Consider the following 19,358-nt stretch of genomic DNA (forward strand, 5'->3'; position numbering starts at 1 on the left):
CTGTTTTTCAAAGAAAACAAGAAGCAATTAGATAAAGGAGAAAAGCAACAGTTTGGTAAAGAAGAACAGAGACTTACTTAAAGATTGTTGCTTCTTTCTGCCTGCTTCGGGGACTGGAGCAGATGGGGCTGATGACTTAGGAGGAGCAACAGTTCTTGCTCTCTTACTCTTTCTAGTAAGAGTTGGTCGTGTGGTTTTGGGTAGAAGTACAGGATCAGGGTCTGACGCCTCGATCACAGCCGCTTTCTTTCGCTTAGGTGCTTTAACAATTGCCTCGGGTGTTTCTTCAGCTCCTGAGTCTCCAAAGGATTCCAAAACATCCACACCTTCCCCAGCTTCTTGTCTCTCAGCCTCTGCTGCAGCGCCATGGAGAACGGTAGCATCCGCTGAGTCGTCCTCGGACTCAATGGCTTCTGATTCAACATCCACTGGGGCTGTGGGGTCAAGCAAAATTAAGGTTAGAAGGACTTCAGAAGGGAAACAGAATCAGGATAACAAGAGAAGTACCTATCAAAAGTGACCGATTCTTCTCTTGGATTATCTCCTTCTAATTTTCAAGCTCACCCGAGCCGGGGTATGACTTAAGAGAAAGTTGACTGAAAAGGCGGTCATGAGTCTCTTTCAAGTCTCCTCCGTACTTCTTGGTCCATCTGTCTTCCCACCAAGAAGAGAAGAGCGAGGTACATTCAAAGTTGAGGATGATGGACTTTTGGGCAGCCTGACTCATTACGTCAAGACTGCGTTGGGCAGCTCGGAAGATCACCTCAGAGGGATTTGGTAGTCGAAATGAAGTGCCACAATGGATAGAATCGAAGAATGGGACGGGAATAGCATGCCTGAATCCTAACTGCCTGCTACAAAAGTTAGGATGATACACCTCCAAACCTCGGTCATATCTATTACCCCGAACTCCATAGGCCAGGTCTCTCGGTTGAATGCAGCTAATGAATTTCTCCCTACAAGAGGGGGTAGCATCTTCACCAGGAGCATCTTGAAAGACTTGGTCAGAAAACCAAGGGTATCTCCTCAAGACCGACGCACCCCATTCTAAATCTGATCGAGTCCTACAAACTCTAAAGAAGTAGAAGCAGGCAAAGGTGGAGTGGTCTATAGGGGCAGCTTCAGCCAAGATTTTGGCAGGGGCTACACCCTTCGGGAACTCCAAATTGGCTGCCTGAAACTCTGGGAAGTACCATTGAAGCCAAGTTTGTATCATCCAAATAGGCCCATTCAAGTTGGTCTCAAATGGCTCGCCTTGAGTCATTTCGAAAAGGAGATGATAAAGATGAGAAATGAGGAATGGGCCTATAGCTACATCATTGAAATTATGAAGAACTTATACTAAGGGGATCCATTCAACCCTCACCCCTTTAGACTTGTTGGGGAAAATATGTTTGTTAAGCCAGTATAAGAGGAAATACATGTGCTCTTGATCTTTATCAACCCGAGGAGAGCTTGCCCCAAAATTTTCCTTTACGAAAGGAATGAAGCCTTTGAAGGAGGTCCTATAACTCTTAAAAGTTGCAGAGTTATAGTTTAAAGAAAGGAAAGTAGTGGATGAATCTGAGCTTCCAGCGGTAGAGGAAAGAACCCAGTCTTGAGTAACGTCCACTATCCTGCCCGATGGCCTTAACCCGAAGACCTGGGCCATGTCAAGAATGGTTGGCGACATGGGGCCCATACGGAAGTCGAAAGTATTCGTGCCCGAATTCCAGAAAATGAGGGCAGAAGCAAGCAATTCGAGCTTGGGAGTAATGGAAATTTTTGAGAGCATGATTAATTCATAAATACCATTACTCATCCATTTCTGCTTAAAGATGGGTTCTAATTCGTCAATCCACTGAGCCCAAGCCGGATCGTTCATCAGAGGAAAGCCTCGACGATATGACGACCATTTGGATGAGGAGATGCCCGACCTAGCCAAAAAGGGATTTGGGGAAAACCAGTTATTCCTGGGCATGTTGCTTTCTACCACTGAAGGGACCCGAGAGATCCATGCGGGACCCAATGATTGTGCCCCATGCACCTCAAAGAAGAGCTCGGAGTGCAAGCCTGCCCGAGGGCGATGCAATCTGTTGAGTAGACGACGCAGAGTGACGATTCCTTTGCCAGATACGTATGATGGTTGGGTTTGGCTAGATCCCGAAGCCATTTGATGAAGTTTAAGAGGGGGATGTCAAAAAAGAGTCTGAAGGATTTAAAGAAGTAGTTGGGAGAATTAGGAAACGTTTAAGTTACAGAGGGATTTCTTGCCGTGAACACAGGGGGTTAGAGGTTTCGAATGCAAGGAGTTCGTAGGTTTTAATAAGGAGTTTTTCAATCAATATTGGCGCCTGGAATTCCAGGCTAAATATCAATTGAATGGGGCACTGTTTGGATCAAAACTTGAATTTTGGGCTCAGGAAAGGGGATGGCCCAAAGGGATGCCTAAGGAAGAGTCGGCCTAAGCCCAGCCAAAACCCAGAAAGCAGAAAAAATGGGCTTTTCTGACTTGGTGCAGCTCATGAAGACCACTTGCTCACCTACCCAAAAGCCAAGTGGTATAGACTGACCAGCTATGTAGCCCATAAAGTACTTTATAATGGCAGAACAAGTAATATAGCTGATGAGTCACTGCCTTTCAAGTTGCATTCGGGCAAGGCTGCTGCTACAAGAGTCCAAGCTGAGTTGTTTATAAAAGAAGAAAGAAAAAGCAGGATTAAGGACACTCAAACAAACAAACAAATGCAAGCACAAACTCTGCTCAAAGCTAGATTTACCTTCAGAACGAAGCTGTAGTCAGCCCAAGCCTTCATCCTTCTCGGGACAAGCCTTCACTCAAACCCTTGTAATAGCTCTGCTACCCTGTTCAACCTTGCTGTAGTATCGATTTCTCTTTGTAAAACTCTTTTCCTTATCTCTCCCTAAAAGCTCTCAGACCCTTGATAAACCACAAAGATAGGAACCTGCAAGACGACCAGGCTTGCCCGACAAGGTTAAACCTTGCCCGACCTTCTTTGTGTTTTTGTCTTTTCATTCATTAGCCTAGCAATATGTTGTATACTTCCAGTTGTAGTCAAGTTATTTCGATTAAGATAACGATTAAAAGAATCTCTGAGTGCTTGGATCCGATTTGAATATATCTTCATTGTTCAAACCAGATATAAGTTCTAAGCCCTTGGGCATATAAATTTGATCAGTTGAAAGTCCTTGGCCTCAAGGCATAAAAAAGAACCTTATGTGGACTTAACCCATCCACGATAGCCCTTGATAAACAAGAAGTCCGAAGTTACTTGGGGCGTAAGTAATCGACCTATCCCTTAGTTTTATCTCTATTATATTATGATTATCATAGAACGCTTAAGCATGGAATGGATTCTGATAGGAATCCTCAAGGCCTACACCTAAGGCCCCACAAAGGCATCTATTTAGCTTCATTCCATTCCGCGGTCTGGAACATTTGAGTATAAGAACGAATTTTGATGGGAAGCCTCAAGGCCTACACCTAAGGCCCCACAAAGGCACCTGTTATAACTAACACGGTTTCTCGGGCATATATATATATACACATAATTAAAACGCGATATCCATTTTACATCTGCCATGCTAAATATGGCAGTGGCACGCCTGAGTACTTAGAAGTTAATCTTGATTGTGAGCCTCAAGGCCTACACCTAAGCCCCCACAAAGGCACCTTTCAAAGTTAACGCTGTCCTTCTCTTCCAGCCTTGCCTGACAAGCCTTGCCCGACGCGCCTTGCCCGACAAAGCCCGACAGTAAAGCAGAAGCCCGACAGCAGCCCTCAACCGGCGCCAACCTCCTGGGGAGCTGTGTGCTCGTCGGCTAGGAAACGTCCCCGACGGAAATTCCTGACGCGAACAATAAGTATGTTAATGGATAGAGACAGGGAAGCAAACACAAGATGTACATGGTTCACCCAGATTGGCTACGTCCACGGAGTAGAGGAGTTCTCATTAATTGTGAAGGGTTTACACAAGTACATAGGTTCAAGCTCTCCTTTAGTGAGTACAAGTGAATGATTTAGTACAAATGACATTCGGAAATATTGTGAGAGAATGATCTCTATTTATAGAATAGAATTTCTAGTTTCATTCTGACATTGACACGTGTCGTGTTGTGATTGACTTCTAATGTTGACACGTGTCGCGCTGTAATTGGCCTCTTAGTTGGAGGGAAACTCTTCTAGGTCCTTGACGGTATAACGTTGACCGGTGCTCAGTAGTTTCGGGATTGGTCAAGTATGGTACAAACAACTTTCAATATCCATAACACTACAAAAACACCGCCTATTTGAGTCGAAAAGCTCTTATCTCCATAACCCAGGGTTGTGATCAGTGGTGAAGCCACGTAGGGGCAAGGAGGGGCGGCCGCCCCTCCGGTCGTCGGAAATCAAACCTGAAATTAAAGAACCGCCCCTCTAGTTTGTCTTTGCTCGTCGCAGAATCTGGTTCAGCAACGGCTGCATTGCTCTGTGCGGGGCTACTAGGGTTCTTCCCTTTTTTTTTAAATACCCAGGTCATACAACGCCGTTTTGGACTTGGGTTTAAAAATAATTTGAAACGACGTCGTCTTACTGAATAAAAGCCTGAGACTTCGCTTCCTTCTTGGGTTGCAAACTTGGAAGCGATTCCATATCTTTCTATTTCTTAGACATTCCCTATCTTCTTCTTTTCTCTCTCTCTCTATGATTGTTTACTTAGTTTATGACATTCTTTCTGCATCCAAAACAGTTGTGATCAAGCAGATCAGAATCCATTGGGGGGGTTGCAGACATTGCTTATTTTGTATTATTTTTTATTTTATGTTTTTATTAATTTTTCCTTCAAAAAAAATTGAATGAATGCCAGACCCCTTCGTCTTATTCTCTGCAGTCTGGAGTAATGAGAACTATCACAAAGTTTTAATTGTTTTGTGTTTTCGTATTATACACTGTCACATATATAATGGATAAGGAACCTGAAAGTAGTATGGATCCTACTAATTCTTGTTCATTGTTTTGGCTAAGATGCAGTACATAATCTATACTATTATTAAGAAAACCCTTCTTTGTCAACTTTTTTCTCTTTTTTCCTACTTTGCCCTCATTTTTTATACATATTATTGACAAAAGGAGGGCAAAATAGTAATTTTGTACCTTTTGACAAAATGACAATCATATCCCTATTTTTCCTATTTTACCTTCACTTTTGATGTACAATATTTACATAAGGAGGACAAAACAGTAATTATGTAATATTAAAAAAAATATGCATTTATTAAGAGAAATTGTTCACGCTCTCTACAAGTTAAAATGAAAAATGTTTACTTTTATATTTCGCCCCTCGTCCTGGTAATTTCTGGCTTCGCCACTGGTTGTGATGGTAGAACAAACACAATAGAATGCATCCACAAGGCTCAATTTCTCAACAATAACTAGGAATATTGTGCCACCAATATGAGTAGCAAAAGAAGGATAAAGACCACTATACATTTGTACCTCAACAATCATACATGTCACGAACTTACAAAGCCACTATCAAAATACTCAACAACATGGTGCCAGAGTCACTTCTCAATTTGAGGTTGTTGCGCAAGCAATGTATTTGATGTTGACAACGTTCCTGAACATCAAGATCTTCAAACTCTAAATGCTCCAGCATTTTCGCCCTCTAAAGCATCACCTCTCTTGTTACTTCTTGTGTACATCAGCCTATGTCTTTGCACCACCACAAATAGCGTCTTCCTCCTATCCACGGCTTCTAAATCCAGTTTTAAAACTTCCAATTGCTTTCTTCCTTCAACAAAATTGGGCTTAGTTGGAATGTACACAAAATTTACCTACCCAACATCAAACGAATAGTAAAAATTTCATGTAGCTGGGGCACTTGTTCCAATCGGTTTAGATGGGTTTCCAAGCATGTTGAACTTAAGACTGTAAGGCACCCACTACGGTTACCATGCATGGCTATAATGGTCAATCATACCTGTGACTGCCAATACAAAGTTACCAACATGGTATGAAGTCTTAAATATATGCATAACATGACATTAAGGATATATTAGTACTTTTACATCAAATTTTGGTTATAATTATCATAAAATTAAAATGGTGGCTATAATTCTATATGGGGTCCAAAATTTGGTTATTTTTCTAAATTTGCCATTGAAGCTACTTCATGTGCCATAAAATAAATGGAAGTAGAAAAATATATTTTCTCATCTTGTCCTATAACATGTAGAATATCACTTGGACTTAAAAAAAAATCATTTTCATAACCCTCTTATGATTTTTAGCTCCTTTTTTTGGATCATGAAAGCATTAGGGGAGATGAAGTATCATCTCCCTTTTTGGGGATGAGAATGCTAAAAATCTCGGGAATCACTTTATCGTGTATGTTCATTGTGCATCGTATGGTTAATTTTCGTCAAGTACCGTTTGTGTTCAACTTTAAATATAAAAAATCAAAATGATTTATGGCCATAGAATGACTGATGAACGAACGTAATGAAATGATCATCGAGATCCTCTAAAAGAAGATCATGATAGGATCTTATTCCCTTTTTTGGGATCAAGAAAGTATTAGCTCAATTGAAGTGTCGTTTGGGGAAAATATTCACTTTTACAGAGGAATTTTTCTTAGTGCAGTTCCACCGGAGGTGGAATAGCCCAGCACCCTGTCAATCTACTCCAGCCCGCAAAACAGCCTGGCACCCAGCCCATGCTGGTCTCTGGGCCAGCCCAAAACAGACTGACCAAGAAGCCAGGTAGTTTGATGGCGCGTGCATGTCACGGGGCTCGTGGCGTGAGTGCCCGACAGCATTTCAGATGCTAGGCCCGCACGCAAGCGCACTCAGACCACAACCCGAGTAGGCGACATGGCCCACTTTTAGCCGTTGGAATCCAACGGCTATTTTTTGTAGACCGTTGGATTTCCAACGGTAAAAAAAAATATTAAATTTGACTTTTAAAATGGATTGTCCGATCATAGATCCAACTGTCCAGATTAATTAACTAAATTAAAATTTATTAAAAATACAGAAAAATTATTAAAAAATACAGAAAATTTAAAAAAAAAAAATTTCTATAAATACCTAACCCTCATCTTCCACCTTACACCACATTTCAATATTCTCTACACTTTCTACCAAAGCTTTCATATACTTTTTGTGTGAAAAAAAAATACAAAAAAGCTCATTCTTAATTTTTTTGTCCATATAAACCATACATCCCTACATCCATCTTCATCGTGTATTTGAAGAATAAAGTTTGTGGTTGAAGAATAAAGTGTATTTGATGAGTTTATGTAATTTCATTTTAGTGTGTTTTTTTTTATAGTTTATTTGATGAGTTTATGTAATTTTATTTTAGTGTGTTTTTTTTTAAGTTTATTTGATGAGTATGTAATTTTATTTTAGTATGTCTTTTTTTAAGTTTATTTGAAATTTTATCTGAAATTGGTTAAAAATCTTATTCGAAATAAACTTTAAAAAAACACACCAAATAAATGCGATGGGCGCCAGCGCATTTTTTTAGGGGTGGAGATGCCTTGGCCTATTACTGTTCACTCCAATCTATTACTGTTCACTTGAGTGGATAAATACGCTGGGTGCTGGCGCAAAGTCCTTAAGGGTGGACTTGCTCTTACGAGCCATTATTCAAGTGGTACTCTACGTGTCATAAAATAAATAAAGGGACATGGAAAAATATAGAACAATTAGTAAGAATGATCATTTTTTGATATTTAGTTGCATAAATGATCAGTTTTTTGTAACGATTACATATTAAGCAAATATTGAAGACCCATCGATGACATAATGACGATATCATAAACACTGATCATTTCTGCAACCATTTAAAAAGTGACCATTCATGCTAATTGCTCAAAAAGAAAGGCAGATGCACATCATCTGCTTTGTTAAAGATGAAAGGAAAATATCAAAGAAAAGGAAAATGAAAGGCTGATGCGGTTGGACCAAAAGCCAAAATCAAGAACTTGGTTTGCCCCAACAAGCAAATATTAACTGTAGAGAATATATATATATATATATATATATGTATGTATGTATGTATGTATGTATGTATGTATGTATGTATGCAAGAAAAGGAGATCTTGACTCGATTGATCAAGAAAGGATGTAGAGAGAAGGCGTTAATTAACACCATACTCTGATTCTGCACTGCAGTAAGTATTTGTCGATATAGAGGAACCATATACATTGAGAATACTGTAACAACAGTACCAACCATCTACATCTAGTATATATATGGTTTTGGAATTGGGAAAGGGATTTCGGATCCCTTCCTCTTAATTCATAAAATCAGGGAATCTGTGCTATTGAAATTTGATCTAACGGCTATAAATAGGGACTCACTTTAAAAATTATAATAATTTCAGTCGTTGGATTAAATTTCAATGACCTGGATCCCCTGATTTGATGAATTTGAAGGAAGAGATCCGGAATTGAACGTTAACTTCGGCTCAAGTATTAAAAACTGAATAACTAATTAGCTTGCTACTCTACATATGCATGAATGAATATCATGACGAACACGTTACACATATTAACACGTGTATGTGTGTGTGTGTTTATATGGAAATTCCTGAATAAAGGGTTCAGATCATGCTAGGCAGACTTTAAGGCCATCTTCAACCAAATGAGAGCCAGATGACTCTCTTTAACCATATAGCCTTCTAAGAAATTAATATTTTAATGAACAGTGTTAGATCATATTTCTTACCATCTCCAACCAAAAGACCAAATGGCCATAGGCCAAATATAGCCATGTGACAAAAAACCATCTCCAACCGAGGGGGCCAAAAGGTCATAGGTCAAACATAATTTATTATTTCAATTTAAATACTACAACTTAAATTTAAAAACTACAACTTAAATTTAAAGTCTATAATCATCATCATCCGCCATTGTAGGATATAGTCGGATGTAAACAATTCCCGGGCCATAATTTCCCTCTTTTTCCTATCAAAATATGTCTTACTCATTGGAGTGTAATTCAAAGTGTTCCTTTGCATGTACCTATCATCTATCTCTTCTTGAATTTGTTTTGCCCATTCTTCGTGCCTACGATTCCTTTTTTCCGTGGCAAAGGCATTTTGCTCCGTCATTAATCGCAATGAGGACGTCATTTCCTGTTGAAAGGTGTAATCATCCTTTGCCTTGCCCTTTTCCTTCAATTTTCGGACCTTGTTTCGTCTCATAACTCCAGGTATGGAACCTTCACCTAAAGACGGATTTTCTACCCTTGTTTCTTGAATGGTAGGAGATCCATGTTCATCCCCAATTGCATTTGAGGATGCGTTTCTGAACACCGGCGTAGGCCCAACTCTTTCTTGAGGTGGATCTTCAAATAACACCCACCCTTTACAAATTTCCCAACAACCTTGATGATTAAAGGGTTTGGAGTTGTCCTCCATATACAATTCCTCCACTTGGCATACCTTAAAGGAAATTAATTTATAAAATTAAATGTAATATAATTAAATATTTAAAATAACTTGTGAAAACACTTACCTCGTCATAGTAATTGGCTCCGCTTTCATGTCTATTTTCGGCCTTTAACAATGCTTATGTCATTTATTCAAACTTGGTTGGAGATTTATTTTCCATATTGAAGAACAACTCTCGTAGTTTCGGGAATTCGGTGAAGTGGTGTCTTCGTAGAACTTATAGTACTTTTTGGACGTACGAGTCCAAACACCTTCACTTGTTTGAGAACTCCTCATCACACTATCTTCCGAGACCCATCTATAAGCCCTGCAAAGAGCTTCATCTTCTTTTTTGGTCTAAGCCCTACCTTTCATTACAGATGCGGCCATTTGAAAATTATTGAAAAAATTGAAGGAAATATTATTGGAAGATGTAAGAAAATAGAATGTGAAGAATTGAAATAAAATGAAGTAAAATAGTATGGAATGGTGAAAATTATGTGAGAAATAATATAGGAATGGCTTAGGTATTTATAGGAAAAGAATGGGATTTTTTTCTTTTTTTTTTTAAATTTTGTCCAAAAAAAAAAAAATCAAATCCAACGATCACCTGGCGTTGCTAACTGGCGTCATACTGACGCCAAGTAGTCGTTGGGGTTCAAAAAATAGGTCGGCCAGGGGCTAGCTGGATGGCTCATTTGGGCCAGCCGGTTGGCTTGATTTGGTGTTTTTGGCCCGGTGAGGCCCATGAGCCTTTTGGCCTAGTCCTCGGTTGAAGACGATTTTCGTATCATTTCAGGCTATTTTTAGCACTATGACCCTCTCGCCAGATTGATTGAAGATGGCCTAATGTTCTTCTGGGTGATGCAATCATTATTGAGGAGTCCACTTGAGCATATCTTTATTGGTAAGCGCAGTCTTTGGTGCATAAGCCCACCAAAGAGGGCAAAACCCAAGAGTACCTTCTCAAGCCCAAAAGGGCATGGTGGCAGAGGTAGAGACATGATGGCCCAAATTAAAGTCCAAGACCTATGGAGCAAGCCTTGCTTAGCCCTGGACCTTTATGTGTGGTGGGCATCAAAAGTAAAGTTGTTTACGTGGCGTAATTATCTTAAATTTGATTAATTTATGTCTTCACATTATTATAGAGTAAGGAAATGCCTGTAGACAAAAATGATGAAGAAGGATGGCAGAAGGACATGCATCAAACAAAAATCTCTTAATAAATTAAGTTTGTTAATCAGGAAAGATGCATGGTGAAACCGAGATGAGGGAGTAGGTGCATAATGTAACCCTAGCTCTAGCAAGCCCATCAGCAGTCTTTTGGTTGGAATCATATTCTTAACCTGCAACCATCGACATTTTACTCGCACGTATAAATTTCATTCCCAAATTGATTGTTTTGTATACGAATAGGATAGTTTTGTTGGAAGATACAATCGAATAAAGCCAACTTCAAAAGTACTAGATATTGAAGCAAAATAAAAAAGTTTGAAGAGAACACCAATTACATATGTAAATCATACTTGGAAAAGATGTAAGGCAATGAGCTTTATTTGTATTGGATGAAACCCACACGCTATATGTGTGTAAATATAAAGATTTAAAATATATATATACGAAAAAGAGAGAAGTTTGAGAGAAATGTGAGAGAGAGAACATACGGATTTTTATTTATTTATTTATTTTTTTTTTGAGGTGCAACGATAGGTATTTCAGTAAAGGGTAGAAGCTAAAATGACTTCAAAACCCAAAAGAGCTTACAAGGATAGTTCAAAAACGCTATTTAGAAACATACAATAAGTTACATCAGGTCCTTAACAAGGAGATCAGTGATAAAGGACGGAAGGAAGTCCAGCCATTCACATTGATCTCCAATGTTCAAACTATAACGAGCCATACGATTGGCCACGGTATTGGCTTGGCGACGTATATGGGTACAAACTCCTTCAGTGATCATAGGAAGCCAGAGCTTAGAGTCTTCAATGATGTTGCAAATGGTAGACAAGTTACGTGAAGACTCAGCCATTGCACCCACAATTTGAAGGGAATCAACCTCAATAACAGTGTTGTGAAAACCCCTTGACGCCGCCCAAACCACACCATCTCTGAGAGCCAAAGCCTCTACCATTAGGGGAGAGGAGAAATCTCGAAAAGTTTTGCAAAAACCAGCCACAAAATTTCCAATATCGTCCCTGATCACGACAACAGCCCCACAACACTTTTTAAATAAGAATGCTATGATGACATGTGGATTAGGTTTGAATAAAATAAAAAATAAAAATAAAAATAAAAAAAATCATCAAAATTTGATTTGTGCAAAGTTACATTATTGTTCATGATTTTATTTTGTTATAGAAGACTTAATTGTCTTTTTGCCCTCTTTTAGTTGACAAAGAGAGTTTTGTTAATAGGCATGTTAGATAAATAATGGGTTGTTATTGATATTTTCTTTTTGGACAAATAGTAGGATATTCTGCACAAAATTTATTTAAATTAAGGGGAAGTAAGTTCATACTTGAGTGCAAAGGAAGGAACACAGTTCATACTTGAGTGCAAAGGAAGGAACACAGTTCGTACTTGAGTGCAAAGGAAGGAACACATTACTTAGCTAACTTGTATAAGCTCAAATCAGCGAGTTCTTATTAGTACTTCAAGATAGTCATCAGCACTTTAGTGAACTCCCCTTATTTCTATGTATATAGACCAAAAAGTACTTAACAAAAATGCTAAGAGCAAAACAATTTTACTAGAGGGTAAACCGTTACCTCAATGGTTAAACTTCAAACATAAAGTTCGTACTTCTCACTTCTAAAGTCCTACGTAGTTATCATTTGTAAGAATAAAATAATAATAAGAAAGATAGAGAAAAAGCACTTGGCGCGAGTGTAAAAACGGGTTGAGGAGAATGGTCACCACGATGTTATTAATCTTCGCGTTATATAATATGAATCGATAATATTGTTTGTATGTCATAGGCTTAGAAGCATTATAGTGTAAATAAATTTTTGTACTGACAATACCACGTCATTGTGAGAAACACATTGAGAAATGAGAACCATAGCTAGTAATAATGCTGACAAAAATTATAATGACAATTCGTTAAGGGGATTGTTATAAGCACTCCAAAAATCTCATTTTACACTCCTCACAAGTGTATTTTTCTTTCTAATTATAGAAAGTTTGGAGTGTAAAATGAGATTTTTGGAATGCTAATAACAATTCGTTTGTTAAATACTAATTAATGATGATAACGACTACCACAATAGGGATATGAACTTCCAAGTAGAGAAACAATCTAAATCAAATTCGGAAAATATAAGCAAGATCTAACAATGGAAATATTCTCTTACAATATTGACACTTGGTATATTAATTACTACTGTACGCTAGTTACGTACGTGCATGCATGGAACGTTATACACAACACACATGTATTGTATATCAGGGTTGAAACTGCTGGGTGGGAAGTAGGAAGTGGGAAGTGGGAAGTGGGAGGTCGAAAGTGGGAATTAGTGGGAATGAGGAACCCATTTTTTGTGGTTTTGGCGAGAGAAGAATAACCGGATTCTTGACTTGAGAATATAGATGACCTTAATTATACCTCCTCCTTTTCTTGGCTTTAGTTGGTTTGCTTGAGTTTAGATTCCACATTCCCATTCCCTAGAATCATTTTTTTTTTTTTTTTCAAAAACCTTTTACTTTTTTGCGCAAGGAATAGCATTCCGCGGTCATTTCTCACTTTCTATGCCCTTGAGCCAACGCCATCAGATGCATTCGGTCAATAACTCACAACCAACAAGCTTCTACCCTTGAGCCAAATTGCCAATGCCATCAGATGATGCATGTTCTCCTTTTCAGATCATATCATGATCGAGGAGCTTCTTCTTGTCCTCGATCGATCCATAGTCCAAACTAAAATTATACTAAATATCAAATCCCATAAAAGAAAAAGGAAATTCAAGTACAATCAACCACATCTTTCTTACTATTCTAAAGCAACCAATAACTTCCTGCTTGAGAAGAATATTACGAGTAATACTAAATAAACCAACTTTTTAAATCAAATTTACAAACCAATAAGAAATAAGCATGTATAATTCAATCATCAATAACCACGAATATGATTTACAAAATAGAATTTACATATATAGATGATTTTCTTAGCATTACATGAATATAATTATGTATGTATTCGAGATAGGCATATTTTTTTTTTAATCGAGATAGGCATAATTAGCTAATTAGATTTATGTGCTTAGTAATACAATAAAACCCCATGTATAATTCCCTTGTAGCTCCTAATTAGATATATGTTTAGGCAACATCAAGGAAAGGTAAGTACTCTACAATTGTACAATTTGGAAAAGATTATATATAGATTGGGCATTAATTTGGTCCTACTGAGACTGAGAGACATGAAGTGAAAGTTGTAACACCCACCAATCCATTCATGTTTATTCCATTTATGGATGCATAGTTTGAACCACTGGTACCACTTTTAAACATACAATACAATCATCTTTGCTTACCCTCTCCATACAACTGTTTTTAGTCAACACATTAATACATATTTATTCTTTCTTTTTTTTATTGAAAAACTGAATTTTCATTTCTGTAAAAATAACAGAGTATAAGAGATTTGGGGGAGCAAGGGAAGCCTCATTAAAAACCTTCAGAGAAGAGGTCACCAAATTACTCCCCACTTACATTCAATTATCATTCTCCAAATCTACTTCCAAGAAAGGAGCAAGCCAAATTGGCTCCTCCTCCATCCATGTACGAAATCCTTCATTATAAAGTCCAAATTTTGTTAACTCATGAGCCACACCTTATTTCCTTTGCGTCGTTGCCACTGACATGAAAAGTAAGTGAACCTCTTCTTCAGGGTATCAATCTCCTCTAATATAATACATATTTATTCATATATAGAGAACCAATTAGTAGTATATTCTTAACAACATATGTGTTAATTTCATGGCTTAAATAATAATGGAACTAATTAAGCTTAAAAGTCAATACCTAATTAACATGCACATTTGATATTTGGGTCCAGAACGAAAACGATAACTGGTTTCATTTTTGTACACAATTTATCATGTTTAGGCCTATATGAAACAATTATATAACCTTGCTAGCTTTTCTAGAAATATCTAAATTAACTATTGAGCTCTTTAATTATTATGCATATTCTAAATGTAGGTAGGTTAATTTGAGCAAGTGCTTGTGTTAAGCATTCCTTACGAGTACACGCTGGACAATTCCTCCTAGCCATACTCATAGTGTCATAGCTAGCTTTGCTAGGTCAATAAAATTAATTAATTTACGAATTGAGATTTGGTCTCCATAACTTAATAATATACACACGTACGAATTTATTCGTAATCAATAGCTGTTGATCATATAGCCACCCGATATATATTCTTTTTTGTACATATATTTTCTCTATATATTCTGTATATATAATATTATAACGTAGCGTTTAATCACTGATCGATAATTACCAGACCTAGCTAATTCCTTAAGCACCATGAAATAAAAACGGCATAAGCATAATTCACATGCACTTGACACATAGGCGCATGGCCTGTTAGTTGTAGATAATCCTCGCGTGAATAAGAAAATCAGAGAATATTATACTGCGTTTAGGCAGTTACTGAAATATCTTCAATTGTTTGCATGAAGTGGGGCACAAAAATCCGTTGCATGCATGTGTATATATACTAGTGGACTGGGCGTATATAATCTGTATACGAGCGTACGTGTTATATGGTGGTGAATAATGTATGCTTCGGAGAGGATCATATAAAACATTTGGAATGGACTCAACAATCTGATTCTCAAGTTGAAGTCCGAGTCTAATTCATCGTTATAATTTGAACATTGTAAAGGAGAATAACATATGAAAAAAATATTCTGACGAGCGTTGTCGAAACACTTTCACAATGGTTCATTGTATGTTGCCACATCCTATTTTCATTGTGGCGAGAATAGGCAATATTTGAATATTATGTTAAGACTTTTAGTCTATTTAATTTTGTTGTTTTTTTTTTGTAACTTTGACCACTCAAATGGGGTTCATTGATCAAGACGGACGATTGCTTGATGGTCCACTGTTCTAAAAATATCCCTCTAAGCATTAGACGACTAGCTACCGCCTCAATTATTTCTTAAGTGTTTGAAAATTAAGAAATGATGCATAAACCTGTGTAGATGCTCGCTTAAGCACCTACCTAAATAGTAACTCTCACTTAGACAAAAAATAAATAATTTCATTTTGCATTTTATTTTTTCAATAAATTGTAAAAGATTTGTTGAACATTTGGATGAAGAACACTCATTATATGTTTACTCCCATGTTTTCAATATGTTTTCATACCTTATAATCTACAAAGAAGAAAATTAAAAAAAGCTAGATGCAAAATGAAATGCAAGAGATTGTGGGAGACTTTTGCAATTTTGGTCGACGAATTATAGTACGTTCGACGACGAATTTAACCAATTGAACATTATTTATATATCCCAACAAAAGAAATTGTAAGAAATTTAGGTATGGTGAACTATTTAGGGGCCGGCTTGAAGAATTTTAATACTTTATAATACTTTATAATACTTTATAATCTATGAAGAAAGAAATTACAAGATATTTTTGTAATTTATGTATCATAATATAATTTTGTATTATTTTTAATATAAGTAGATATTTATTTATATGTTATATAATAAATTTAATTAAAATTAAAAAAGGGTGTGTACACCCCCCATCTAGGCCCCGCCCAGACACCTAGGTGCTAAGCCCTTATCCAACGCCTGATTAGCGCCTAACGCTTTTTAGAACTTTGTTTAAGACTATAAGTATGTCAACAAAACAAAAAAAAGTCAAAATTTTCTTTTGCTCAAAGAAGATTTGATTGATGGATTGATGATTACAACAACTGAGTTGGAGAAAAATACGCCTAAATTAGACTAATAAAAGAAGGGTTTTTTTTTTTTTTTAACAAACGATATTATCTATACTAAGGGAAGGTGGGTTGGCTTAGCCTCACAATAGGCTAACAATAATGTGATTTAAATTCGCCTTTGGCGAGAATCAAACCTAGACCTCTCACTTACAAGTGAAGAAGAATATCACTAAAGTGGCATAAAAGAAGATGTTATTATAATTGTGAAAGTGTCTATTACTATTATGGCTCGTTTACATAACCGTAATTAAAATATGAGAAATTGGACTGAGAACGAATTGAATTGATGAGGAGTTAGAATTAGATTCTCGTTGCGGCTATTTACTTAAATTTTTAGAAATCAGTATGATGTCAGCTAGCAACGTCATGCTAATGCTAGGTGATAGTTGGATTTTTTTTATTTTTTGGGACAAAAATTTAAAAAAAAATTTTAAAAATCCCATTTTTTTCCTATAAAAACCTAAGCTATTTCTACACAATTTCTCACATAATTTTCACAATTCCATACTATTTTACTTCATTTTATTTCAATTCTTCACATTCTATTCTCTTACCTCTTCCAATGATCTTTCCTTCATTTTTTTTTCAATAATTTTCAAATGGCTTCATCTGCAATGAAAGGTAGGGCTTGGACCCGAAAAGAAGATGAAACTCTTTGCAGGGCTTATAGATGGGTCTCGGAAGATAGTGTGAGGGTGAGTTCTCAAGCAAGTGAAGGTGTTTGGACTCGTACGTCCAAAAAGTAATATGAGTTCTACGAAGGCACCATTCCACCGAATTCCCAAAACCACGAGAGTTGTTCTTCAAGATGGAAAAAACATCTTCATCCAAGTTTGAATAAATGGCATCTAGCAGTGTTAAAGGCCGAAAGTAGACATGAAAGCGGGGCCAATTACTACGACAAAGTAAGTGTTTTCACAAGTTATTTTAAATATTTAATTATATTACATTTAATTTCATAAATTAATTTCCTTTAATTTTTGTAATTATATTTTCTAGGTACACCAAGTGGAGGAATTGTATATGGAGGACAACTCGAAACCCTTTAATCATCACGATTGTTGGGAAATTTGTAAAGGGTGGGTGTTATTTGAAGATCCACCTCAAGAAAGAGTTGCTCCTACGCCGGTGTTCGGAAATGCATCCTCAAATGCAGTTGGGGATGAACATGGATCTCCTACCATTCAAGAAACAAGGGTAGATCATCCATCTTCGGGTGAATGTTCCATACCTAGGGCTATGAGACGAAACAAAGCCCAAAATTTGAAGGAAAAGGGCAAGACAAATGATGATTCCGCCTTTCAACAGGAAATGGCATCCCTATTGCGATTAATGGCAAAGCAAAATGCCTTTGCCACGGAAGAAAGGAACTGTAGGCACGAAGAACGGGCAAAACAAATTCAAGAAGAAATGGATGATAGAAACATTCAAAGGAACACTTCGGATTACACTCCAATGAGTAAGGCCTATTTTGATAGGAAAAAGAGGGAAATTATGGCCCGACATGAGTTGTTTACATCCGACTATAATCCTACCATGGTGGATGATGATTATCGACTTTAAATTTAAGTTGTTGTAGTTTTTAAATTTAAGTTGTTGTAGTCTTCAAATTTAAATAATAAATTATATTTGGCCTATGACCCTTTGGCCCCCTCAGTTGGAGATGGTTTTTTGTCACAGGACTATGTTTGGCCTATAGTCCTTTGGCCCCTCAGTTGGAGATAGTAAGAAATATGGTTTGACATTGTTCATTAAATTATTAATTTCTTGAATGACTAAAGGGCTAAAAGGAACCTTCTAACCCTCATTCGGTTGGAGATGACCTTATGGTTCGTCCTTGGGGTGCCGGCTCGGCTGTCTTATGCCGATTGAAGAATGAAAGGTAGGAAAGAGAACTTGGGGATTTGGGTTGAGTTGGTTTGGGTCGCTCCTCATATTTTATACTAATATACGGCGTGGGTTGTTGAGTAAGTGCCAAACTTACTCAAGGAGACAAAATGAAATGTATTCCTTAATTGATTCCATTATTTGCCTGCCTTCATTTGAAAAATGGAAATCTCCATGCACGCACGCACACTCCAAGCCCAAGCAGGAGGGATAGGCAAGGCAGGGCAGGACTCAGGAGGAGCATCTCTCAGTATCTCTAACTTCTCTCCCAACTTTTTAATCTGATTCCAAAGTTAATTTCTAGTTAGCTAGCTAGGTGCTCCAGTCAACAAAATCTTCTTCCCAACGTTCTCCAAATATAATTACCATGTGGCCAAAGAGCCCAATTTAGCAAGTAGTATACATATAACATACTGATTCATCACGCAGCTAAGTAATAATATTTGTATATTATGCACAGATTAAAAACTGAAGAAACAACTCCTCTCCAAGTGACGAGTTCTAAACAAACAAAAACTACCCGCAAGAGTCAAGAGTAGTCAAGACAAATGATCCGATGATCATGGTGAAGGGTCGATTAGCACAAGTATCTGTACTACTAAAGATATTTAAATTCTAAGAATCTTCCGGTTGAGGACTTGAGGGTGAAGGGGGGCCTCTGAAGGCCATATATAGTGGACTTGGATTCTCCTCGTCTCTAAAATGAGGGAATGAGATTCCCAGCAGCATTGGCATTGCCAGCACGAGCACGAGAATGGATACGAATACGTAAGGAATACCCGCGCGTACACAAACACCACAAAGAAAACATAGATAGAAAAAAGAAATGGGATGATCAATCAATACATTCTGGTATACACGTACCTAAATCATCTAATGATTTACATATAATTAAGGGGGAGAAGTTACTTGTAGTCTGAGATGTCGAGCCTAAAATAATCTTAAAAATTCTAAAGGCGACACATGGACTTTTATTCAAGAAAGACAAGATTGCCTTCAATAAATGGGTAGACTTCTCAAATGCTCCCACGTGCAACTCACATCCCTGGAGTTCTCAGCAGCTGAATACGACTGCCGACAGCTC

The sequence above is a fragment of the Malus domestica genome, chromosome 12, assembly GCF_042453785.1.
Source record: "Malus domestica chromosome 12, GDT2T_hap1".
Classification (NCBI taxonomy): domain Eukaryota; kingdom Viridiplantae; phylum Streptophyta; class Magnoliopsida; order Rosales; family Rosaceae; genus Malus; species Malus domestica.